General features: G+C 38.3%; 1 long non-coding RNA gene across 2 annotated transcripts in view; it reads left to right on the top strand.

Moving 5' to 3' along the window:
* Positions 1-27007, top strand: part of LOC147374057 (uncharacterized) — a 29171-nt gene extending 2164 nt beyond the window's left edge. The window contains exon 2 of one of the 2 annotated variants that reach the window (XR_015162385.1): positions 26814-27007. This is a non-coding gene — a long non-coding RNA (uncharacterized LOC147374057). Of the gene's footprint in view, positions 1-15832; positions 17214-26813 lie in introns of those variants that run through there. The other variant, XR_015162386.1, reaches the window with a different exon arrangement.
* The last annotated feature ends 303 nt before the right edge of the window (positions 27008-27310 follow it).

Below are 27310 nucleotides of genomic sequence, written 5' to 3'. Positions count from 1 at the left end.
CTGACCTTGGCTAAGTCTGCTTATCTTTCAAAATACTCTCCAGCTGACAGCAGTGCTTCTCAGACTTAGATGTACATCTGAATCACCTGGAGGACTTAAGTGGGTCTCATCCTCAGTTTCTGAATTAGTAGCTTTGGGGTGGGGCCTGAGGACGTGCATTTCTAACAGGGTCTCAGGTGATGCTGATGATCTAGGTCTGGGGCTAGACTTTGAGAATCTCTGGACTATAGAATATAAAAGTGCCTGCCTTCTACAATACTTTATGAATGAGAGTATAATTATAAACATGCCGTTTTCTCTTTGAGTTATAGTTACTTCTGTAAGATGTAGGCAAGAAATGGTTGCAACACACAATTTGAAAGGGGAACAAACATCTTCTGTTGGTCTCAACAAAATTATTTAATACATTTTCCCTCAAAGGAAAAAACACTCATAAGAGTAAAAGCAAGATAGAATTGTATCAGAAGTTCCCAACAAGACTTGAGTCTTGACTGCATATGTGAGGTAGTTTAAAAAACAAATGCTCATGTACTCATATCACTTTTTAATCCAATATCCTACTACTTCTTAATTGACTGATAAATGAGCAACAGTAGACTAAAGCAGTATCAAAATTATGGTTGACATTGCTGTGTGAGTTTCAAAATAGCTGACCATTACATTTAATAATTCGTAATAGAAAAGGAAGACTATTTTTCCTTGTTGGGGAAAATAAAAATATCATGGGAATTAAATATCCACAAATTCTTTTTATCCCTCTCAGTTATCCTCATGCAATAACACCAACGAGAATCAAACCTGTTTTCTTTTGCAATTCACTTTTTAATAATCAGACAAGTGATAATAGAATGAAAGATTAGTATTTTTTTTTCAAAAGTAATACGTTCTGTTCAGAGATGAGTACACTTTCAACACGATGTTGTGCTCTTTCTGTTGCTTCTGTTTACAATTCTGTAAGATTATTTTTAATTTCCGTATGATGATGGTTTTTTTATCATGTTATCACACAAAGATTAAAGTATGTGATGGCAGGAACATCTACCAAATATTTTCAACCTTAAGGATAGGATGGATACTAAATCTTTTCAAGATAAGTCTCAGTTATCCAAAAAAATGCAATTAATCAGAGAAACTCATCCTTGAGATTTTGGTGTCACTTCATAGATGAAAATGAAATTAGTGGTCCCCTAGCAATTTTGAGTTATTTTCCAAATATCATGGTAGATTATGTTGAGATACCCAAAGCAGCTGTGTCCACAGAGTAATTTGACATAGATCAAATACATAAACGTAGTTTTATTAGCTTAGTATTCTAACCAACAGATAATTATATATATTCTAAATTCTGAAAAGATGTATCATTCTTATAGGAAGTGAGTTAAAAAGCAAAATAGTTACTTTTATTTTCTTTTGTAATATTTAGAATTTATATATAATATGGTCATATATAAATCAAACCAGTGGTCTCAAATAATAAAAGCAATAAAGTGAAGATATTCAGTAATATTGAAATCATTATCATAGTGAATGTTCTTAGATTTATAAAATTAACTGTCATCACTAGAGTTAGGGAGTGAGATAGAGCACTGAAATTTTTGGAAATTATTTTAGTGAGGACAGTTCCTTCATTTTATTGCAAACATACAACTTAGAGAAGCATGATGAGAACATTTACTTCAGTTCAAAACATATGAGCTCTTAGCCTAGAATTTCAGACTTCCTGACTTATCCACAATATGTATTTAAGTGAATTGCTGTTAAGAACTCAACCTTTTGGAATTTCTCACCTCCCTTTCAATTTTGTTTTTAGACTCTTTTGTTGTTTATTTCTCATCATAATTATTTAATTTATAAATAATTTATACCCCTTCTTCTCCCAAGAAAGGATTTAAGGAGGCCACATTTAACTCAGAAACTACCACAAATATAGTGTCCTCTCTCTTCTCTCTTGGTGGCTGGAAGGTCACTTTCCTTGCCTGGGAATACAGTCCACCATAGCCTCCTCTGTCAGAAGCCCTCTTCCTCCCACTCTGCCTGGCTCACTTTGGGGCAGTGCTGGGCTGACTTTCCTTGTCTTAGTCATTAGAGACATGGGCCAGGTTCAGATTCTGTTTCTTCCACATATTAGCTTTGTGGCCTGGGGCAAGGTACGTAATCTCTGAACCCATATGCTATCTTTAAAACAGGGATAATAATTGCAGTTATCTTATAGTGATGTTCACAGGATTAAAATGGCAACCCACTCCAGTACTCTTGCCTGGAGAATCCCATGGAGGGAGGAGCCTGGTAGGCTACAGTCCATGGGGTCCCAAAGAGTTGGACACGACTGAGTGGGACATGACTGACTTTGATACATAGAAACTTAGAAAAATTCCTGGAGGTAGCAAGCACTAGCCATTGTTATTCTCAACTAGCCATAGTGGAGAACCTTTCTGATCTCAGCTAAGATGCTGTTTCTTCAAAGATTCTTCCCTGAGACAACACCTTAAGCCAGTGACATATGGCTATAAGAGCCTAGACTTTGCCTTATGATTCTTATCATCATTTCTATTGGTACTGAAGGCAATTAATCTGGTTCTCCTGTGAAGCCATAAACTCCAGAAAGGCTGTAATATGTCTGCCTCAACACTCTATTTCTGACATTTGGGACAGAGCCCAGCACGTCACTCGGTTACTGTTGAATGAGTGAATCCAGGGAGCCTGTCTGTAAACATGCTAATTGAGATGAGATTGCAAGTAATTATCTTGCTAGTTTTGCAAATTTTTATTTTCTAATTTTTACAATTAATGTGTGTTTTCTTTATGTAATAAAGTAAAATTCTGTTAGACCTCGTTTATTGTGCTATTGTGAAGTCACTGCAGTGAGGCAGCCTAAGGAGCCATAGGATGGAATTCATGTCACCAAACTTGGGTTTAGCTGCCCACTGCTCAAAAGACAGTACAGAGACAGATGTTGGCTAGAAAAAGGAAGGTTGCTTTATTCAGGAGGCCAGCAACCTGGGGAGAAGACAGACTCATGTCCCAAAACTCTGAAGATTTTGCTTGCTTGTGAAAGTTCTTAAAAGGAAAATGGTGAAGTATCTCAGTTAATCACTGAGGCAGGAGATCAGACTTATCATCTCCCACCGTGTGCAGGCTTGTTGGCTTCTTGCAATCCTTCCTTACATGCTAACTTATTCACACCATCTTCTCATGATCTTCCTAAAGGGGGAGCTGGGGAAAAGAGCCAGTCATCTATTAATTACTTATTCTTCATTTCTACTTTTTAAGAAACGAATCAACAGATTAGGCAAGGAATTATGTAATCAAAAAGATACGAAAAGTATGATTGGGCCAGAGGTTAGTTGAGTAGAGGGGCATCTGGTGTAAAGGTTAGTTAGAAAAGAGTCGGACACGACTGAGCGACTTCACTTTCACTTTTCACTTTCATGCATTGGAGAAGGAAATGGCAACCCACTCCAGTGTTCTTGCCTGGAGAATCCCAGGGACAGGGGAGCCTGGTGGGCTGCCGTCTATGGGGTCGCACAGAGTCAGACATGACTGAAGAGACTTAGCAGCAGCAGCAGCTCTTTGAAAGTGACAAGATAAAGGATCTCCTGCAGAAAGCTGATTCCAGCGGAGAGCAGATACCTGCAGAGAGCTGGTTACACTCACTTTTTTTGGTAGTGGGGGACATTGGAGTGCATTTGTGGTTCTTAATTGGGGATGATTTTGTCTGCTAGAAGACGTAAGGAAATGTTTGGAGATACTTTTTGGTTGTCTTGACTTGAAAGTTGCTATCTGTGACTAGTGTGAAGAGGCTGGGGTTCTTCAAAACATCCTATGACCCACAGGACAGCTTCCTCTGCTAATGAAAACAATCCAGTTTCAAATGTTAATAGTGCCAAATTTAAGAAACCTGACCAGATGGAGACATCTGCAAAAATTGAGTTCATATAACTTTTACGTTTGGTGAGCTGTTAAGTAATCAGTTCAGTTCAGTCGCTCAGTCATGTCTGACTCTTTGCAACCCCATGAATCGCAGCATGCCAGGCCTCCCTGTCCATCACCAACTCCCAGAGTTCACTCAGACTCACGTCCATCGAGTCAGTGATGCCATCCAGCCATCTCATCCTCTGTTGTCCCCTTCTGCTCTTGCCCCCAATCCCTCCCAGCATCAGAGTCTTTTCCAATGAGTCAACTCTTCTCATGAGGTGGCCAAAGTACTGGAGTTTCAGCTTTAGCATCATTCCTTCCAAAGAAATCCCAGGGCTGATCTCCTTCAGAATGGACTGGTTGGATCTCCTTGCAGTCCAAGGGACTCTCAAGAGTCTTCTCCAACACCACAGTTCAAAAGCATCAATTCTTCGGTGCTCAGCCTTCTTCACAGTCCAACTCTAATATCCATACATGACCACTGGAAAAACCATAGCCTTGACTAGACGGACCTTTGTTGGCAAAGTAATGTCTCTGCTTTTGAATATGCTATCTAGGTTGGTCATAACTTTCCTTCCAAGGAGTAAGTGTCTTTTAATTTCATGGCTGAAATCACCATCTGCAGTGATTTTGGAGCCCCCCCAAAATAAAGTCTGACACTGTTTCCACTGTGTACGCATCTATTTCCCATGAAGTGATGGGACTGGATGCCATGATCTTCATTTTCTTTTTTTTTTTTTGATCTTCGTTTTCTGAATGTTGAGCTTTAAGCCAACTTTTTCACTGTCAACTTTCACTTTTATCAACAGGCTTTTTAGTTCCTCTTCACTTTCTGCCATAAGGCTGGTGTCATCTGCATATCTGAGGTTATTGATGTTTCTCCCGGCAATCTTGATTCCAGCTTGTGTTTCTTCCAGTCCAGGGTTTCTCATGATGTACTCTGCATGTAAGTTAAATAGAACATCAGAATTTTGAAAGTTAATAAAAATTGATTATGACTTTAAAAAATAAATACTGGTTTGTATTTGCTTTCTGGTATGATTTTGCACAGTTTATTGTGATCCACACAGTCAAAGGCTTTGGCATAGTCAATAAAGCATAACTAGATGTTGCTCTGGAACTCTCTTGCTTTTTTGATGATCCAGTGGATGTTGGCAATTTGATCTCTGGTTCCTCTGCCTTTTCTGAATCCAGCTTGAACATCTGGAAGTTCATGGTTCACATATTCTCCAAGCCTGGTTTGGAGAATTTTGAGCATTACTTTACTAGCATGTGAGATGAGTTCAATTGTACGGTAGTTTGAGCATTCTTTGGCATTGCCTTTCTTTGGATTGGAATGAAAACTGACCTTTTCCAGTCCTGTGGTCACTGCTGAGTTTTCTAAATTTGCTGGCATATTGAGTGCAACACTTTCACAGCATCATCTTTTAGGATTTGAAATAGCTCAACTGGAATTCCGTCACCTCCACTAGCTTTGTTCGTAGTGATGCTTTCTAAGGCCCCCTTGACTTCACATTCCAGGATGTCTGGCTCTAGGTGAGTGAGCACACCATCATGATTATCTGGGTCGTGAAGACCATTTTTGTACGGTTCTTCTGTGTATTCTTGCCACCTCTTGTTAATATCATCTGCTTCTGTTAGGTCCATACCATTTCTGTCCTTTATTGAGCCCATCTTTGGGCTCAATAAAATGAAATTTTCCCTTGGTATCTCTAATTCTCTTGAAGAGATCTCTAGTCTTTCCCACTGTATTGTTTACCTCTATTTCTTTGCACTGAATGCGGAGGAAGGCCTTCTTATCTCTCCTTGCTATCCTTTGGAACTCTGTATTCAAATGGGTATATCTTTCCTTTTCTCCCCTGCTTTTCAATTCTCTTCTTTTCACAGCTATTTGTAAGGCCTCCTCAGACAGCCACTTTGCTTTTTTCCATTTCTTTTTCTTGGGGATGGTTTTGATCCCTGTCTCCTGTACAATGTCACAAACCTCTGTCCATAGTTCATCAGGTATTCTGTCTATCAGATCTGGTCCCTTAAATCTATTTCTCACTTCCACTGTATAATCATAATGGATTTGATTTAGGTCATACCTGAATGGTCTAGTGGTTTTCCCCACTTTCTTCAATTTCAGTCTGAATTTGGCAATAAGGAGTTCATGATCTGAGCCACAGTCAAGCTCCCGGTCTTGTTTTTGCTGACTGTGTAGAGCTTCTCCATCTTTGGCTGCAAAGAATATAATCAATCTGATTTCAGTCTTGGCCATCTGGTGATGTCTATGTATCAAGTCTTCTCTTGTGTTGTTGAAAGAGGGTGTTTCCTATGAACACTGCGTTCTCTTGGCAAAAGTCTGTTAGCCTTTACCCTGCTCCATTCTGTACTCCAAGGCCAAATTTGCCTGTTACTCCAGGTGTTTCTTGACTTTCTACTTTTGCATTCCAGTCCCCTATAATGAAAAAGACATCTTTTTTGGGTGTTCTAAAAGGTCTTGTAGGTCTTCATAGAACTGCTCTATTTCACCTTTTTCAGCATTACTGGTTGGGGCATAGACTTGGATTACTGTGATATTGAATGGTTTGCCTTGGAAATGAACAGAGATCATTGTCATTTTTGAGATTGCATTCAAGTACTGCATTTTGGACTCTCTTGTTGACTATGATGGCTACTCCATTTCTTCTAAGGGATTCCTGCCCACAGTAGTAGATATAATGGTCATCTGAGTTAAATTTACCCATTCCAGTCCATTTTAGTTTGCTGATTCCTAGAATGTTGATGTTTACTCTTGCCAACTCCTGTTTGACCACTTCCTCTTTAACCATCTCCTGTTTGACCAGTTGAGAATACCAGACCACCTAACCTGCCTCTTGAGAAACCTGTATGCAGGTCAGGAAGCAACAGTTAGAACTGGATATAGGACAACAGATTGGTTCCAAATAGGAAAAGGAGTACATCAAGCCTGTATATTGTCACCCTGCTTATTTAACTTATATGCAGAGTATATCATGAGAAATGGTGGGCTGGAAGAAGCACAAGTTGGAATAAAGAATGCCGAGAGAAATATCAGTAACCTCAGGTATGCAGATGACACCACCCTTATGGCAGAAAGTGAAGAAGAACTAAAGAGCCTCTTGATGAAAGTGAAAGAGAAGAGTGAAAAGTTTGGCTAAAAGCTCAACATTCAAAAAACTAAGATCATGGCATCCAGTCCCATCACTTCATGGCAAATAGATGGGAAAACAGTGGAAACAGTGGCTAACTTTATTTTTGGGGGGCTCCAAAATCACTGCAGATGGTGACTGCTGGCCTGAAATTAAAAGATACTCTTTGGAAGGAAAGTTATGACCAACCTAGACAGCATATTAGAACACAGAGACATTACTTTGTCAACAAAGGTCTGTCTCGTCAAGGCTATGGTTTTTCCAGTAGTCATGTATAGATGTGAGAGTTGGACTATAAAGAAAGCTGAGTGCTGAAGAATTGATGCTTTTGAACTGTGGTGTTGGAGAAGACTCTTGAGAGTCCCTTGGACTGCAAGGAGATCCAATGAGTCCATCCTAAAGGAGATCAGTCCTGGGTGTTCATTAGAAGGACTGATGTTGAAGCTGAAACTCCAGTACTTTGGCCACCTCATGCGAAGTGCTGACTCATTTGAAAAGACCCTGATGTGGGGAAAGATTGAGGGCAGGAGGAGAAGGGGACAACAGAGGATGAGATGGTTGGATGGCATCACCGACTCAATGGACATGAATTTGGGTAAACTCTGGGAGTTGGTGATGGACAGCGAGGCTTGGTGTGCTGTGATTCATGGGATCACAAAGAGTCAGACATGACTCAGTGACTGAACTGACTAACTGTGGTATGATTTATTGGTAATTAAGTAGAAGTTAGTATTTAGTGTATTCACCAACATTTACTGTGTCAGTAGAGAACTTTGTAGTGTGTTATATAGGTTTTCCCTTTACATCTAGTTGAAGTGATTTGAAAAGTGTCAACTGACTGCTTGTTTACACACTTCTAAATGGCCAATTTGACAGAATTCTTTTTAAGAGAGCAGTTTATTGAGTCAATTTACCTAAATCTGTTGGGCAGAGCATACAAATAACCATATTGCTTACAGATTTTTTTTTAATAGCTCTGGACCAATAAAACAGAAAGAAGTTAGGCCTCTTTAATGTTTTTAGAGCTTGGTCTGTTTGATTTTTTGTTTAACATCTGGGAGAATATGAGCCAGGACAGGGTAGTTTTTGGCATAGTAACAACATCTCAGTGGTTTAAATCCAACCAAGGTTTATTCCTTCATTAGAGTCCACTGTGCATCTGTATGACTCTCTCAGATAATTGTCTCTGTGTGACAACTCAGGTTTCCAGAGTGAAGAAGATTCTACCATCTTGGAACATATGGCTTTATTAGTCATGTGGAAAGAGAGAACATAGGAAATTGTGTGTTTAATCTTTACTACTTTCACCTGGAATGGACATTGGTGACTTCCAATCATTTTATTGACCTAGGAAATTATACTGGTATATTTAGGCACTTGGGGAATTTTTAATCCTCCCATATTGCATTGGAGAAGCAGGAATATTCCTGAATGTGAAAAGTAGCTATCCTAATTAGCTTTTCATATTTGTTTACCTTTATATGTGGTTATTTAGAAGGTGTTGATTATTAGAAAGGTGATTAGGAAGGTATTTGCTAAGTGCACAGACACTATATCTCACACCACATTATCCTACTTCCACTATGCTTACTTGGGGTCAGTATTTATATTTTATTTATATCTCACTATATTTATATTTCACTTAATGTATTTGTAATTTGCCTCTAAATGTTTGGGCTTCTAAGAGTTTGTATTGGATGCTATAGTCCCTGGTTTCTCAAATGGGCTGACACATTTGACAGGGTTTTGGATGCTAAAGGATAAAAATGGTAACCTTTGTATCTTCAGTTCAGTCACTCAGTTGTGTCCAACTTTTGTGACACCATGAATTGCAGCACGCCAGGCCTCCCTGTCCGTCACCAACTCCTGGAGTTCACTCAAACTCATGTCCATCGAGTCGGTGATGCCATCCAACCATCTCATCCTCTGTCATCCCCTTGTCCTCCTGCCCCCAATCCCTCCCAGCATCAGAGTCTTTTCCAATGAGTCAACTCTTCTCATGAGGTGACCAAAGTACTGGAGTTTCAGCTTTAGCATCATTCCTTCCAAAGAACACCCAGGGCTGATCTCCTTCAGAATGGACTGGTTGGATCTGCTTGCAGTCCAAGGGACTCTCAAGAGTCTTCTCCAACACCACAGTTCAAAAGCATCAATTCTTCAGCACTCAGCTTTCTTCACAGTCCAACTCTCACATCCATACATGACCACAGGAAAAACCATAGCCTTGACTAGATGAACCTTTGTTGGCAAAGTAATGTCTCTGCTTTTGAATATGCTATCTAGGTTGGTCATAACTTTCCTTCCAAGGAGCAAGCGTCTTTTAATTTCATGGCTGAAATCACCATCTGCAGTGATTTTGGAGGTCCCAAAAATAAAGTCTGACACTGTTTCTACCGTTTCCCCATCTATTTCCCATGAACTGATGGGACCAGATGCCATGTTCTTAGTTTTCTGAATGTTGAGCTTTAAGCCAACTTTTTCACTCTCCTCTTTCACTTTCATCAAGAGGCTTTTGAGTTCCTCTTCACTTTCTGCCATAAGGGTGGTGTCATCTGCATATCTGAGGTTATTGATATTTCTCCCAGAAATCTTGATTCCAGCTTGTGCTTCTTCCAGCCCAGCATTTCTCATGATGTACTCTGTACAGAAGTTAAATAAGCAGGGTGACAATATACAGCCTTGACGTACTCCTTTTCCTATTTGGAACCAGGCTGTTCTATGTCCAGTTCTAACTGTTGCTTCTTGACCTGCGTATAGGTTTCTCAAGAGGCAGGTCAGGTGGTCTGGTATTTCCATCTCTTTCAGAATTTTCCACAGTTTATTGTATAATGGTAAATAATCACAACATTATTTTTGTGGTGAAACAAAAACAAACATATGTCAGAATAGCAAAAAATGTTGAATTTTTAAGATAAAATGTAAGACCTCAATGAAGTTTTATGCTCAAGCAGGTTGCTTTTAGCTGTGTCTCAGAGGAACATATGTACTTTCCTCTGCAACCAAGGTGACTTCACTAGATAGGGCTAAGAAACACTAGTTTGTGTACCTATCTTGTTACCCTTGATTTGGATATTTCCTTAGTTGTCTTCATTTTAGTGCAAATGATCATATCATGTTTTTGAAAATGGAGCTCCTTTAGGAACCCATTGTTACATTTGTCGTGAAAACAAGGTTTTCTTTTGCAAAGAGGAATTTAGAATGTCTGTTCTATGTCTTATGAGTAGTTGGATAGGAGAAATTGGATAATAAAATTGAGAATTGTGTTTGTTATTCTAGACCACCTTATGGAACTGTGAGAAGATACTGAACTGTACCCACTCTTGCCCATTTTACTATGTGATTCTGTTTATGGTCCATATTACCTATAACTATTTGAGTCTGCATTGATTCATTCATCAAACAACTTGTGAGTATCTACTGTGTGTGGATGGCATTGTGCCAGGTGCTGAGGATTAGGACCAGATGAAGAAGTCAGTTCCTATCTTCAGAGACATTGTGTCTAGGACATGATGGCTATAGGGATTGTGGAAATTTCTCATTCACTGTGCATATATTTATTGAGCACTGTTATCTGCAGACACTCAGCCATACTACAGTGAATAAGAAGCAGTAGAGAGTACTGTATAAAAGCCAGATAACCTGGAATGAGATTACACTTTGGGGCTTCATGGAAGCTCTTAAACCACCTTATGCCCCAGTTTCCTCAGATGTAAACAGGAGTAATGCAAAATTTATTGAGTTATAGAATTATTAGGAAGATCCTATGAGTTAGTATGTATAAATCACCATATATCCTTTAGCTCTTACTATTGTTTCTCACATTTTTCCCCTTCATGCTTTAGTCCCTCTTCAAATCTATATTCTTTCTCATTACTCCCTTTCTCTTAGACCAAGCAGTCCCAGTAATGAATCATGAATTTGAATATTGCTATTTCTCAGTACTGTGTTTAAATATTGCCTGTTAAAACACCGTGAAAAAATATAACTCTGAAATAAACTGTCTGCTTTTTCAATAACCCTTTCTTTTGCTTGTTTCTTTGGAATCATGAAAAAAGCCATTGCAAATAACATTCTTCAAAAGACTTAACCAGGTAAGATGTTTGATCCAAGGGCAAGACAGGCCCAATCAGAAGTTGTGTTTTGCAGGAGCCTCTTCCACTTTGCCAGATGCTGAAGTCTGAAATGTTTGCTGTCTGCCTCCATTACCAGGGCCATTTGCTTGTTCCCTGAGCATATGTGGGCATTCACAGGGGCACACAATTGTCAAAAACCTGCAGGGCTACGTTGGCAGCAGAGAAGCTAATACCAGCTACTTAATAATTTTATTCCTCTTTATGAAATGCTTCACCAGTGTGATTTAACTTTGCAAAGGAATAGGTGTAGAGAGAACTCAGTAGAGACCAATTCTTTGGCAGTATTTTTATTTTATAGTAACCATACATATAAATTTCCCATTTTTGTAGTAATATGGTTTTAACGAATGCCATTTTGGTGGTTTTCAGATTAGAATTAACATTCACAAGTGAACAGAAAATGTTAAAGTATTATTAGTCTCCTGAGAATTTTGCTTCTGGCAATGCAGTTTTAGAGATTTCATCTTGGTTTAGGTGTAGCAAAATACCACCATTTCTGCTTGTTAGAAGGAAACTCTCCAAAGTTTCTGTCTACTTCAGTCTAGGGTTTGATTTTTCAAAGCAGAAAAAAATGATTTTCCTGGACCCTGAATATAACCTGAAGTCAAAAATCAATTGAAAAGCCAGCAAAAATTGGTCATGAGTGCTGTTAGAAACCTTTATTGGTAACAGTTTTCTGGACATTACTAACACATTTCTTAATTAACTGCTGAGGTTGTTAATATGGTTTGTGTAATTTTAGAAATTATTTGTTTACCTGTTGTTTATGTCTTGCTTCACTTAACAAAGAGTGTAAGTTGACAAACCCTATTTTGTGCTAATGACAACTTGGCTCTGAGTCATTACAAGAAAAGTGGGTTTGAGAGTAGTGTTTAATTTCTTGCCTTTGCTGCCTGTCTTTTCTCTGAAATATATAGCCCTTCTTTCTCAATGACATGATTAGATAAACATGTGTGTATTATACCAGATTTTGGTTATATAGTAGTCAATACAGGGGTGTGAAACTTAACTTTCCTTAGTGTAACTTCATTTATACACACACATCTGTTTTTAATGTGTAAAATTTATTTTAAGAAATCTAGGTTTTCATCTTGCATACTTTAATGCAAAGTATAACATTCCAAATCCTAAAGGTGGTGTTGTAGGAAAGGGAGACCCCTTCCAGAATCCAAGACTGGGCTCTTAAATAACACTCAGAAATTAATTGTCCAAGGAGACACAAGTGTTGACCCATGTGCCTTTATTGGGAAGGGACACCTGGGCAGAGAACTGCTCTGCCACATGGCTCACAGTCTTGGGTTTTATAGTAAACGGGTTAACTTCTGGGTTGTCTCTGGCCAAACATTCTGACTCAGGATCCTTCCCTGTGGCATGTGCATTGCTCAGCAAAGATGGATTCCAGTGAGAAGGATCCTGGAAGGTTAGTAGGATATACGGGCTGGCGTTTCCTCTCTCCTTTTGACTTTTCCCAAATTCTTTGGTTGGTGCTAGCTTTTTATTCTTTACCAGGACCTATTGTTTTTAAGATAACTCATGCATTGAAGAACAAGATGGCGGGGGAGTAGGTGGACATGGAGTATATCTCTCTCCATGGATACATCAGGAATACACCTTCAGACACAGAAGTGCATTCAGAACACCAGCTGAGAGCAGACAGGAGTACCTGACCAGTTGGAAAAGAATATATAGAACCACGCAAAACTCTGTAGGACGAAGGAACTAGGGGAAAAAACAAGAGTGTTAGTAGGACTGGACCTGCCCTTAGTGGGTAGGGGAACTTAAGCATGGGTACAAGCCCCACATTGGGGCAATTGTCTGAGTCAGAGGAGAAACATTTAAGGCTGAGAGTGAAACAGCTGATCTGTGGCAGCCTAAATGGAATGAGAATCAGACAGTCCTCGCCGTAGCCATACATACCCCAGACGGGAACACCGGTTCCCTGCAAAACACAGTAGCTAGGAGCTGGAGTTTAGGGGTTGTGGAGCAATCCCAGAGTGAGGGCTGCTGTTGATTGCAGAGAGGCAGATTGAGGGGATGTGAGGGAGGAGATATTCATGGGAAATGCCAGGCAGCCATGGAAGCAAGGCGATACTGCTAAGTCACGTGTAGGGGATGGAGCCATCACCATAGCCTTTCTCTCCCCACATGCCAGCATCAAGAACTGAACAATAGGCTGGCCCATCAAATACCTGATGCACTGAACTACAGGGTAGGACCCCAGCCAGGGGGCCCACTCTCTGCCTGACATGCAAAACAACAGAGGCAACCCTGGGCAAGGGAGCCCTCTAAGTGTCTGAATGGGTGAAGTTATGGAGAAGGATTGGCCATAGAGGCTTTCTGATCGCCAGCTACAAGAGGCTTGAAAAAAGACTCTGATAGGGTCATAACTCCTGTGGTGGAAGCAGTCCATGTCCCTGCACACTTGGTGCCACCAGGGTCCCCACAAGCCAAACAGCTACGCCACCTTCACACTCAACTCTCACTGGGGCGGAGCTGCCACAGGCAAAAATATCTTGCATCTATGCACACAGGGTCGCTTCGGTCATGTCCAACTCTTTGCGACCCTGTAGACTGTGGCCTGCCAGTCTTCTCTGTCAGAGAGGGGGTTCTCCAGGCAAGAATACTGAAGCATATTGACCAATACTGTTTACCATACCCTTCTAGAGAACCATATTTCCTGCTGCCCTAGCCGCCAACCCTCCTGAGTACCTGATGCTGCCAGAACCCCTGTGACCCAAGCAGCTGCACCACCTCCACATCTGATCCTCACAGGGGCAAACCCAAGTCCTCCAGGGCATCCTCAGGAGCAAACCCCCATGGAAGACCCACATGTAGAGGTGGAAATAAAACCACAATAGAAACCCAGAGGCAGTGTGGCTATGGAAGTAGACCCAAAACTTTCCCACCAGCTGTACAAGCTGCAGATTAAATCCACACTGCAGATTAAATCAACTAGGCAAACTCTGTGTCTCTGGAATATATAAAAGGCCATTGAGAGCTCCCACAAAAGAAAACGCACTAGTTCTGATAGCTGTGGACATTGGAGGCAAGAACACACAGGAGTAGGACCAGGTTAGAATCTGAGCTGCCCCCACAGCAGGTCCAGAGATCAGCACAGTGTTGGAGGGCATCCTAGGGAGGTGAGGTGGACTGTGACTCCCAGTGAGTGAAAGGACTCTGACAGCAGTGACTTAAGAAAAACATTTCTTATTCTTATTATTTTTTGATTTGTTCTGTAGATTCTTTTGGATTTCCATCCCCCCCGCCCCATTTCTCCCTCTGTTGTAGTTGTCAGTTTTTTTGGCACTAAGAAATCCAATTAAGCTTTTGAGATTTTTTTTTTCTCAGTCACATTTTTTATTGTCATAAACCTCTGCCTCTATATTAGGCTTTTGCAGTTCTGTGGAGTTCTTTCTCTCTCTCTTTTTTCTTTTCTCTTTTTTAAATTTTAATTTTTTAAACCAATTATTATTTTTCTACATTTATTCCTTTGTTTGCTTTTCCTACTGTTCTTTTCCCCTTGCAGTTAATCTTTAACATATATAAGTCTTCTTCATCTACCTCTATTTAACTTTGCATATCTATTCCTTTTTTCTTTTCTTTCTCTCCTTTCCTCTCAACATATTTTCATTGCTTTATTCCCCAATTGGCACCTTGCTTTAGTATTGTTTTCTAGTTTGTTTCTTATTTAGTTTTGTTCTGATAGATATAATTTTTGGTTTCCTTTGTTCACCGGGTCAGTCTATTGTATTTTTTGTTGGACACTTTTGATTTTGCTTATGGGTGTGTATGTGTATGTGTATATTCAGTCAAATTTTCTATTTTTGTTATAAACTTCTGCCTCTACATTGGGCTTTTGCAGTACTGTGGGGTTTTCCTTTTTCCCCATTTTTCTTTCTTCTTTCATTTTTTTCTTTTCTCTTTTTTATAATTTTAATTTTTAATTTATTAACCTACTATATTTTTTTCTACATTTATTCTTTTGTTTGCCTTTCCTACGGCTTTTTTCCCCTTTCAGTTAATCTTTAATGTATACAAATCTTCCATATCTACCCCTATTTAACTTTGCATATCTATTCTTTCTTTCCTTTCCTCTCAACATATTTGTTAGATTTGTTTTCATTGCTTTATTCCCCACTTGGCAACTTGCATTAGTTTTGTTTTTCAGTTTGTGCTTTATTTAGTTTTGCTCTCAACTGGTAAATATAATTTTTGATTTCCTTTGTTCACCAGGTCAATCTACTGTACTTTATTTTTGTTGGATTGTTTGCACTTTGCTTATGGACGGAGGGGCCTGGAAGGCTGAAGTCCATGGGGTCGCTAGGAGTGGGACACGACTGAGCGACTTCACTTCCACTTTTCACTTTCATGCATTGGAGAAGGAAGTGGCAACCCACTCCAGTGTTCTTGCCTGGAGAATCCCAGGGATGGGGAAGCCTGGTGGGCTGCCGTCTATGGGGTTGCACAGAGTCAGACACAACTGAAGTGACTTAGCAGCAGCAGCAGCATGGGTATATATGAATATGTGTATGTTCCATTATTTTAATTATTATATGTCTGATTTTGTAACTGCCATTTGTCTGGGGTACATCTTTGGTTTTTCATTTTTGGTTATTTGTTTTAATCTCATAGTGCCATAACAAACCACTTGTGGAATCTTCATTCCTGTCCAGAAATCAAGCCCTGAGCCTTTGGAGTGGGAACACTGACTCCAAAACCCTAGACTACCAGAGAACTAACCCTAGGGAGTGTCAAATAGTAAGAAATCACACCAAAGGAAACCACTTGAATACAAGACCCAGGATCACCCAATTACCAGTAGCACCCTGTACAGGACACCTCATCTAAACAACAAACAAGACAAAAATAAAAACCCAACCAACAGCAGACAGGATTACCACCTCACTCAGCTTTGCCCATCAGAGGAAAAACAAACAAAAACTCAGCACAAATCTCACCCTATAAGAAGCTCACACAAATCACTGGACCAACCTTAGGAAGATAGAAACCAAAAGGAAGAAAGAATTCAACCATGTTTGAGGAAAGAATTCAACATTCCTTGAAGCCTGGGAAAAGGAGACCTCAAAACACGATAAGTTAAAAAAAATAATTAAAAGGCAGAGAAATACTGCACAAGTGAGGGAACAAAGTAGAAACACAGAAGTCCAAATAAATGAAGAGAAAATAGGCAAACTCCCTGAAAAATAATTCAGAATAATAGTAAAGATGATCAAAAACCTTGAAAACAAAATGGAGAAAATGTAAGAATCAATTAACAAAGACCTAGAAGAATTAAAAATAAACATACAGAGACAAACAGCACAATTTCTGAAATTAAAAATACTCTAGAAGGAATCAATAGCAGAATATATTAAGCAGAAGAATGAATCAGTGAGCTGGAAGATAAAATGGTGAAAATAACTTCTGAAGAGCATAATAAAGTAAAATAATGAAAAGAACTGAGGACAGTCTCAGAGACCTCTGGGACAATATCAAACACACCAACATTTGAATTATAGGGGTCCCAGAAGAAGAAGAGAAAAAGAAAGAGTATGAGAAAATGTTTGAAGAGATTATAGTTGAAAATTTCCCCAACATGGAAAAGGAAATAGTCAGTCAAATCCAAGAGGCACAAAAAATCCCATACAGGATAAACCCAAGGAGAAACACACCAAGACACATACTAATCAAACTAACAAAGACTGAACACAAAGAATATTAAAAGCAGCAAGGGAGAAGCAACAAGTAACATACAAAGGAAACCCCATATGCTTAACAACTGATCTTTCAGCAGAAAGTCTGCAGGCCAGAAGGGAATGGCAGGATATAAAGTACTGAAAGGGAAAAATCTACAACAAAGATAACTACCTGGAAAGGATCTCATTCAAAATTGATAGAGAAATAAAAAGCTTTTCAGACAAGCAAAAGTTAAGAGAATTCAGTACCACCAAACCAGCTTTACAACAGATGTTAAAGGGACTTATATAGTCAAGAAATACAAGAGAAGGAAAAAGATCTACAAAATCAACCCCAAGCAGATAAGAAAATGGCAATAGGAATATATATATCAATAATCACTTTAAATATAAATGAATTAAATGCTCCAACCAAAAGACACAGACTGGCTGAATGGATAAAAAACAAGACCCACATATATGCAAGAAACCCACTTCAGACCTCAAGACACATATAGATTGAAAGTGAGAGGATGGAAAAATATATTCAATGAAAATGGGAAGAAAAAGAAAGCTGGAGTAGCAATACTCGTATCAGACAAAATAGACCTTAAAATAAAGAAAATTACAAGAGATAAGGAAAGACACTATATAATGATCAAGGGATCAATCCAAAAGGAAGACATAGCAATTGTAAATATCTGTGTACCAAATATAGGAGCACCTCAATACGTAAGACAAACACTAACAGAGATAACAGGAAAAATTAACAGTAACACATGATAGTAGGGGACTTTAACACTCCACTGGCATCAATAGACAGATCATCAAAACAGAAAATTAATAAGGAAACACATCTTAAATGATACATTAGATGAGATGGATCTTATTGATATCTTCAGGACATCCCATCCATATGCAGAAGAATATACCTTCTGCTCAAGTACACATGGAACATTCTCCAGGATAGACCACATCTTGAGTCAGTAAATTTAAGAAAATTGAAATTATATCAAGCATCTTCTCTGACCACAACACTGTGAGACTAGATATCAGTTACAAGAAAAAATTGTAAGAAACACAAACACATGGAGATTAAACAACACATTTCTAAATAACCAACAAGTTACTGAAGAAAAGGGAAATAAAAAAATTTCTAGAAACAAATGACAATGAAAATATGACAATTCAAAACCTATTGGATGCAGCAAAAGCAGTTCTAAGACGGAAGTTTAGAGCAATACAATCCTACCTCAAGAAACAAGAAAAACATCGAATAGACAACCAAACTTTACACCTAAAACAACTGAAAAAAAAAAAGAGCCAAAAAAAACCACCCCCAAAATTAGTAGAAGGAAAGAAAACATAAAGATCTGATCAGAAATAAATGAAAAAGAAATTAAAGCAACAATAGTAAAGATTAATAAAAATAAAAGCTGTTTTTTTTTTTTTGAGAAGATAAACAAAGCTGACATTTAGCCAAACTCATCAAGAAAAAAAGAAGAATCAAATCAACAAAATTAGAAATGAAAAAGGAGAGTTTACAACAGACAACGCAGAAATAAGAGACTATTATGAACAACTATATGACAATAAAATGGATAACCTGGAAGAAAAGGATAGATTTTTAGAAACGTTCAATCTTCCAAGACTGAACCAGGAAGAAATAGAAATTATGAACAACCCAATTATAAGCACTGAAATTGAAGCCGTGATCAAAAATCTCCCCCAAAACAAAAGCCCAGGACCAGATGGCTTCACAAGAGAATTCTATCATTTAGAAAACAGCTAATGCTTAGCCTTCTAAAACTATTTCAAAAAATTGCAGAGGAAGGAACACTTCCAAACTCATTCTATGAGGCCACCAACTCCGTGACACCAAAACCAGACAAAGACAACACACACAAAAAGAAAACTACAGGCCAATATCACTGATGAACATAGATGCAAAAATCCTCAATAAAATTCTAGCAAACAGAATCCAGCAACATAGTAAAAAGATCATACATCATGACCAAGTGGGCTTTATTCCAGGGATGCAAGGATTCTTCAATATTCACAAATCAATCAATGTGATACACCACATTAACAAATTGAAAGATAAAAACCATATGATTATCTCAATAGATGCAGAACATCCATTTATGATAAAAACCCTCCAAAAAGCAGGCATAGAAGGAACATACCTCAACATAATAAAAGCCGTATATGACAAACCCACAGCAAACATTATCCTCAATGGTGACAAATTGAAAGCCTTTCCCCTAAAGTCAGGAACAAGGGTGCCCACTCTCATCTCTACTATTCAACATACTTTTGGAAGTTTCAGCCACAGCAGTCAGAGAAGAAAAAGAAATAAAAGGAATCCATATTGGAAAAGAGGAAGTAAAACTCTCACTGTTTGTAAATGACACGATCCTCTACATAGAAAACCCAAAAGACATCACCAGAAAATTACTAGAGCTGATCAATGAATTTAGTAAAGCTGCAGGATGTAACATCAACACAAAAATCCCTTGCATTCCTATACACTAACAATGAGAAAAGGGAAAGAGAAATTAAGGAAACAATTCCATTCACCATTGCAACGCAAAGAATAAAATAGTAATAAATCTACCTAAAGAAACAAAAGACCTATATAGATAAAACTATAAAACATTGATAAAAGAAATAAAAGATGATACAAATAGGTGGAGAAATATGCCATGTTCATGGATCAGAAGAATCAATATGGTGAAAATGAGTATACCACCCCAATTTTTGCATTCCAGTCCCTTATAATGAAAAGCACATCTTTTTTGGGTGTTAGTCCTAGAAGGTCTTGCAGATCTTCATAGAACCATTCAACTTCAGGCTTCTTCAGCATTACTGGTCTGGGCATAGACTTGGATTACCGTGATATTGAATGGTTTGCCTTGGAAACGAATAGAGATCATTCCGTCGCTTTTGAGATTGCATCCAAGTACTGCATTTTGGACTCTTTTGTTGACTGTGATGGCTACTCCATTTCTCCTAAGGGATTCTTGCCCACAGTAGTAGGAGGAGAAGGGGGTGGCAGAAGATGAGATGGTTGGGTGGCATAACCGACTCAAAGGACATGTTTCAGTAGACTCCGGGAGCTGGTGATGGACAGGGAGGCCTGGCGTGCTTCAGTCCATGGGGTAAGAAAGAGTTGGACAAGACTGAGCAAGTGAACTGAACTGACTGACCCAAAGCAATCTATGGATTCAATGCAATCCCTATCAAGCTACCAACAGTATTTTTCACATAACTAGAACAAATAATTTCACAATTTGTTCGGAAATACAAACAACTTTGAATAGCCAATGCAATCTTGAGAAAGAAGATTGGAACTGGAGGAATCAACCTGCCTGACTTCAGGCTATACTACAAAGCTACAGTCATCAAGACAGTATGGTACTGGCACAAAGACAGAAATATACATCAATGGAACAAAATAGAAAGCCCAGAAATAAATCCACGCATTTATTTAGTCAAAGATAAATCCTCCTTATCTTTGACAAAGGAGGCAAGAATATACAATGGAGAAAAGACAGTCTCTTTAACAAGTGGTGCTGGGAAAACTGGTCAAATTAGAACACTTTCTAATACCATACACAAAAATAACCTCAAAATGGATTAAAGATCTAAATGTAAGCCCAGAAACCATAAAACTCCTAGAGGAAAACACAGGCAAAACACTCTCTGACATAAATCACAGCAGGATCCTCTATGACCCACTTCCCAGAGTAATGGAAATAAAAGCAAAAATAAACAAGTGGGACCTAATTAAACTTAAAAACTTTTGCACAACGAAGGAAACTATAAGTAAGTTGAAAAGACAGCCTTCAGAAATAGAGAAAATAATAACAAATGAAGAAACTGACCAAGAATTAATCTTAAAAATATACAAGCAGCTCATGCAGCTCAATACCAGAAAAATAAATGACCCAATAAAAAATTAGCCAAAAAACAAAACAGACATTTCTCCAAAGAAGACATACAGATGACTAAAAAACACATGAAAAGATGCTCTACATCCCTCATTATCATAGAAATTCAACTCAAACCTGCAATGAGGTACCATCTCATGCTGGTCAGAATGGTTGAGATAAAAAAAATCTACAAACAATAAATGCTGGGGAGGTTGTGGAGAAAAATGAACCCTCTTACGCTGTTGGAATGAAAACTAGTACAGCCACTATGGAGAACAGTGTGGAGATTCCTTAAAAACACTGGAAATAGAACTGCCATATGACCCAGCAATCCCACTGCTGGGCGTACACACTGAGGAAACCAGAATTGAAAGAGACACGTGTATCCCAATGTTCATCGCAGCACTCTTTACAATAGCTAGGACATGGAAGCAACCTAGATATCCATTGGCAAACAAATGGATAAAAAAGCTGTGGTACATATACACAATGGAATATTACTCAGCCATTAAAAAGAATGCATTTGAATCAGTTCTAATGAGATGGATGAAACTGGAGCCTACTATAGAGTGAAGTCAGAAACAAAAACACCAATATAGTATATTAATGCAGATATATGTAATTTAGAAAGATGGTAATAATGACCCTATATGCGAGACAGCAAAAGATACACAGATATAAAGAACAGACTTTTGGACTCTGTGGGAGAAGGTGAGGGTGGGATGATTTGAGAGAATACCACTGAAACATGTATATTACCATATGTGAATAGATCACCAGTACAGGTTCAATGCATGGGACAGGGTGTTCATGGCCAGTGCACTGGTACAACCCTGAGGGATGGGATGGGGATAGAGGTGGGAGGGGGGGTTCAGGATGGGGGACACATGTGTACCCATGGCTGATTCATGTCAATGGATGGCAAAACCCACTATAATATTGTAAAGTAATTAACCTCCAATTAAAATAAATAATTTTTTTAAAAAAGAAAACTACAAGCCAATATCACTGATGAACATAGATGCAAAAATCCTCAAAATTTTAGCAAAAACAATTCAGCAATACATCGAAAAACTCATACACCATGATCAAATTGGGTTTATTCCAGGGATGCAAGGATTCTTCAATATATGCAAATCAATCAATGTGATACACCATATTAACAAATTTAAAGATAAAACCCATATGATAATCTCAATAGATGCAGAAAAAGCCTTTGACAAATTTCCTCACCCATTTATGATTAAAACTCTTAAAAAAATGGACATAGAAGGAACCTACCTCAACATGGTAAAGGCCATATATGATAACCCTACAGCAAACATTGTTCTCAATGGGGAAAAACTGAAAGCATTCCCCCTAAAAGGAGGAATAAGATAAGGGTGTCTACTTTCACCACTATTATTCAACATAGTTCTGGAAGTCCTAGCTATAGCAATCAGAGAAGAAAAAGAAATAAAAGGAATCCAGATCAGAAAATAAGTAAAGCTCTCACTGTGTGCAGATGACATGATACTTTACATAGAAAACCCTAAAGATAGAATCAGAAAATTACTGGAGCTAATCAGCGAATTTAGCAAAGTTGCAGGATACAAAATCAAAATACAGAAATCACTTGCATTTCTATATACTAGCAATGAAAAAATAAGAAAGAGAAATTAAGGAATCAATCCCATTCACTATTGCAACAAAAAGAATTAAATATCTAGGAATAAACTTACCTAAGGAGATGAAAGACCTGTACACAGGAAATTATAAGACACTAATGTAAGAAATCAAAGGTGACATAAACAGATGGAGAGATATTCCATGTTCCTAGGTAGAATCAATATTTTGAAAATGACTATACTACCAAACACAATCTACAGATTCAATGTGATCCCTATCAAATTACCAATGACATATTTTACAGAACTAGAACAAAAAATTTCAAAATTCATATGGAAACACAAAAGATCCCGAATAGCCAAAGCAGTCTTGAGAAAGAAGGATGGAGCTGGAGGAATCAACCTTCCTGACTTCAGATTATACTACAAAGCTACTGTCATCAAGACAGTATGGTACTGGCACAAAAACAGAAATATAGACCAATGGCACAAGATAGAAAGTCCAGAAATAAACCCATTCATCTATGGGTACCTTATTTTTGACAAAGGAGGAGAGAATATACAATGGGGCAAAGACAGCCTCTTCAATAAATGGTGCTGGAAAAACTGGACAGCTACATGTAAAAGAATGAAATTAGAACACCTCCTAATACCATACACAAAGATAAACTCAAAATGGTTTAAAGATCTAAATGTAAGACCAGAAACTATAAAGCTCTTAGAGAAAAACATAGGCAGAACACTCGATGACATAAATCAAAGCAAGATCCTCTATGACCCACCTCCTAGAGTAATGGAAATAAAAACAAAAGTAAACAAGTGGGACCTGATTAAACTTAAAAGCTTGTGCACAGCAAAGGAAACTATAAGCAAGGTGAAAAGACAACCCTCAGAATGGGAGAAAATAATAGCAAATTAAACAACTAATAAAGGATTAATTTCCAAAATATACAAGAAGCTCATACAACTCAAAACCAGAAAAACGAACAAGCCAATCAAAAAGTGGGATAAAGACCTAGACCAACATTTATCCAAAGAAGACTTACAGATGGCTAACAAACATATGAAAAGATGCTCAACATTGCTCATTTTTAGAGAAATGCAAATCAAAACCACAATGAGATATCACCTCACACCAGTCAGAATGGCCACCATCAAAAAGTCTACAAACAATAAATGCTAGAGAGGATGTGGAGAAAAGGGAATGCTCTTGCATTGTTGGTGGGAATGTAAATTGATACAGCCACTATGGAAGATGGTATGGAGATTCCTTAAAAAACTAGGAATAAAACCACCATATGACCCAGCAATCCCACTCTTAGGCATATACCCTGAGGAAACCAAAATTGAAAGACATGTGTATCCCATTGTTCACTGCAGCACTATTTACAATAGCTAGAACATGGAAGCAACCTAGATGTCCATCGACAGATAAATGGATAAAGAAGTTGTGATACATATACACAATGGAATATTACTCAGCCATAAAAAGGAATGCACTTGAGTCAGTTCTAATGAAGTGGATGAACCCACAACCTATTATACAGAGTGAAGTGAGTCAGAAAGAGAAAGATAAATATCGTATTGTAACACATATATACAGAATCTAGAAAAATGGTACTGAAGAATTTATTTACAGGGCAACAGTGGAGAAACAGACATAGAGAATAGACTTATGGACATGGGGAGAGGGGAGAAGAGAGGGAGATGTATGGAAAGAGTAACATGGAGACTTACATTACCATATGTAAAACAGAGAGCCAACAGGAATTTGCTGTATGGCTCAGGAAACTCAAACAGGGGCTCTGTATCAACCTAGAGGGGTGGGTTTGGGAGAGAGATGGGAGGGAGGTTCAAAGGGGGGGATATATGTATACCTGTGGTTAATTCATGTTGAGGTTTGACAAAAAACAGCAAAATTCTGTAAAGCAATTATCCTTCAATTAAAAATAAATTTTAAAAATCTTAAAAAAAAAAAGGATAAGTGATGCATGTGGCTACTGTCTTGACTGGCCGTGGTGGGTGGTTTCAGTCAGTGTTTTCCCTAACAGTGGTGTTCTGTCATAGTAAAGACAGCCCTCTCACTAAAATAGTATCTATCAAGGGTCTTACTGGACCATGCAGTTATCATTTTAAATCTTCCCATGGGCTATACAAGGTAGATATTTTTATCCTCACATAACTGATAGCCTAACTGAAGGTCTGAGATGTTAAAGGACTCAGTTAATGTTACAGCTTTTAAGTGGTAAAGCTGGGATGGATTCAGTCATGGCTAGCTCTAAAGGCAGCATGTTTTCAGTGTGGTCCTTGGACTAGCTGTCTCAGTGTCTCCTTGGACAATATTAAAATGCAGAATCCTGGGTGCTCATATTATGGGGTCTGAATCTGCATTTTAAGATAATCAGGTGACTTATGTTCACATGAAAATTTGAGATGGGATGTATAGTTCTTAAAAAAACTTGCAGGCAGTTAAATATCAGACATTGAAAACATTTTATTTAAGACGCTTTTCATCTTTGGGCCTTTGTGCTTTTTACCTAATTACAAATTAGATTATAGTTTGTTATCCTTCAGCTGTTTTGCTTCTGCATCTGGCTTTCAGCTAGTCTGACAAGGGTCAGGTGTAGTGCTGGCTTCTGTGATGTTTCGTAGTGATCTGTTTTGGTGGTATCATCGTTAGTTAAAATGACCTTGTGACTATAAAACAAGAAATAATTGATTCTCTCCTAACTGCTTGGTTTTTCTGTGTATCCAGGTAATCTTCTTGTCACATTCCTTGCCAGACTTACCTTTGCTTGTTTAATTCTTGAAAAAAGTTGACTTTTTCCTTGTCGTTCAAAACATTAAAAGTTAGTTTCAATGATGAAACCCACTTAACATACGACAAGATAAAAGGAAAAAATCATAGAAACAAGTTTCAGAAGTTAAAACATACTTATATCATGCATATGAAATGAATTAGTTATTACCATTGAAAACTGAATTTAATTCTCTTCTTTTGGGCAGTGAAGTCAAATAGGGAAATATAAGAGGGTGCTGAGCTCTCAAAGCAGGATGAATATAATCATTCATGTTCATCTAGAGAGAAACACATTTTCTTGCTACTGAATACTAAGAAGAATATATTAGGTATCTCTTTGTATAGAAGGCCATAATGTAACATAATGTATAATGTCATATTTTTTAAAAAGAAAATGAAAAGAATTTTAAAATGTACTTTTCTTTAGGTTCAGTTCAGTTCAGTTCAGTCGCTCAGTCGTGTCCGACTCTTTGCGACCCCATGAATCACAGCATGCCAGGCCTCCCTGTCCATCACCAACTCCCGGAGTTCACCCAAACTCATGTCCATCAAATCGGTGATGCCATCCAGCCATCTCATCCTCTGTCGTCTCCTTCTCCACCTGCCCTTCAATCCCTCCCAGCATCAGGGTCTTTTCCAATGAGTCAACTCTTTGCATCAGGTGGCCAAAGTATTGGAGTTTCAGCTTCAGCATCAGTCCTTCCAATGAACACCCAGGACTGATCTCCTTTACGGTAGACTGGTTGGCTCTCCTTGCAGTCCAAGGGACTCTCAAGAGTCTTCTCCAACACCACAGTTCAAAAGCATCAATCCTCCAGCTCTCAGCTTTCTTCACAGTCCAACTCTCACATCCATACATGACCACTGGAAAAACCATAGCCTTGACTAAACGGACCTTTGTTGGCAAAGTAATGTCTCTGTTTTTTAATATGCTGTCTAGGTTGGTCATAACTTTTCTTCCAAGGAGTAAGTGTCTTTTAATTTCATGGCTGCAGTCACCATCTGCAGTGATTTTGGAGCCCCCCCAAAATAAAGTCTGACACTGTTTACACTGTTTCCCCATCTATTTCCCATGAAGTGATGGGACCAGATGCCATGCTCCTCGTTTTCTGAATGTTGAGCTTTAAGCCAACTTTTTCACTCTCCTCTTTCACTTTCATCAAGAGGCTTTTTAGTTCCTCTTCACTTTCTGCCATAAGGGTGGTATCTGCATATCTGAGGTTATTGATATTCTTTAGGTTAGTCTTCGATAAATGCTAAAAGTCATGAAATTTAGATTTCGTGAAGTGATTTTGGGCATGAAATGAAAATAGTATGATGATAGTATATTGCTTCTTGATGATTAAACAGCTGAATACAATGACATAAGCTTGAGAGCTTTATCTAAATGTGTAACTTAAAATGTCCTTTGGACTGAGCCTCCCTCTTGCATTAGGTATATATGAAGTGGGCTTTTTGGCAGTATAGACTGGATTTTCAGATGAGTGTGTTAAGTAACAAAATATTCTGCTATTGGCTCAAGGAGGCTTAGAATACCAGGCATGTTGGCAGGAGTGTTGATATCCCATTGTGAAAGGCATTTTTCTTTTCTTTAAGGAAACTCACCGTTGCAATCTCTTCTGATGAGGTAATGGAAGAAACCAATTTTTGAGAGCACATAGTTGGAAACCCTGTAACAAAAGAAGCAAACCTCAAGTATCTTCCCTAACTGTTACGGACAATTATTTAAAACTATGACTACATGGGTATGTATATAGTCTGCTGAAGGCAGAGTTTTTAAAAATGAAAAATCCAGTCAACTATGTTTAAGTTCATTCAGCTTAAATCATTTGCTGAACAGTGGCATAATTATTGAACAAAGCAGGACTCAAATATCAAGGTGTTCCCAGACTGGTAAAGGAATTAACTCTCTTAACCCTTACTTAAGTAGAAATAATATTTTGTGCATTATTATTACAAATAAGGATATAGTCCTACAAAAACTGGTTGATATTTTACCCCAGAATCACTTGGAAATACTTGCTAAAAGGGCAGAAAGATAATTCATGTGGGTTCCAAAATCTCCATTTTAAACAAAATTCCCAGGTGATCCA

This window comes from Bos grunniens, chromosome 4 (assembly GCF_055505025.1).
Source record: "Bos grunniens cultivar Pamir isolate PY7600 chromosome 4, Bosgru_T2T1.0, whole genome shotgun sequence".
NCBI lineage: Eukaryota > Metazoa > Chordata > Mammalia > Artiodactyla > Bovidae > Bos > Bos grunniens.
The sequence above is the reverse complement of the archived record's forward strand: the minus strand, read 5'-3'. Positions and strand labels throughout refer to the sequence as shown.